Here is a 312-nt window from a genome sequence, read left to right as displayed (position 1 = left end):
ACCGAACGAAAGAAAGGGGGAAGAAGAAAGGAAGGAGAAAATACCAAAGACGGAAACCCGAGAATTGGCGATTTGTTTACAATCGGCGGAAAAACACGTCCGTCAAGATGGCGTCGCGGGACCGTTTTGGCGCTGGGTTTGAACTCCCGGGCAGCGTCACCCCCGCGGCGGATCGATGGGACAAAAGAGCATCGCTGTGGAGCCGTCGGAGGGAGGGTTCGATTCTCTTCGGGGGATGGGGTGTTGGGGGGGAGGTATTTCGGCTTTTATTCTCGGGTTGAGGGGTTTTTGAGGGGTTTGGGTGTTTTAAGG

General features: G+C 55.1%; 1 protein-coding gene across 1 annotated transcript in view; it reads right to left on the bottom strand.

Annotated features, from left to right (window-relative positions):
* Positions 1-122, bottom strand: part of LOC119594745 (double-strand-break repair protein rad21 homolog) — a gene marked incomplete in the record, with an annotated part of 12,864 nt that extends 12,742 nt beyond the window's left edge. Inside the window, 1 exon segment of the mRNA XM_037943833.1 lies at positions 1-122.
* Between the last annotated feature and the right edge of the window lie 190 nt (positions 123-312).

This window comes from Penaeus monodon, chromosome 34, assembly GCF_015228065.2.
Source record: "Penaeus monodon isolate SGIC_2016 chromosome 34, NSTDA_Pmon_1, whole genome shotgun sequence".
In the NCBI taxonomy this organism is placed as follows: Eukaryota; Metazoa; Arthropoda; class Malacostraca; order Decapoda; family Penaeidae; genus Penaeus; species Penaeus monodon.
This window is presented reverse-complemented; position numbering and strand designations above follow the sequence as displayed.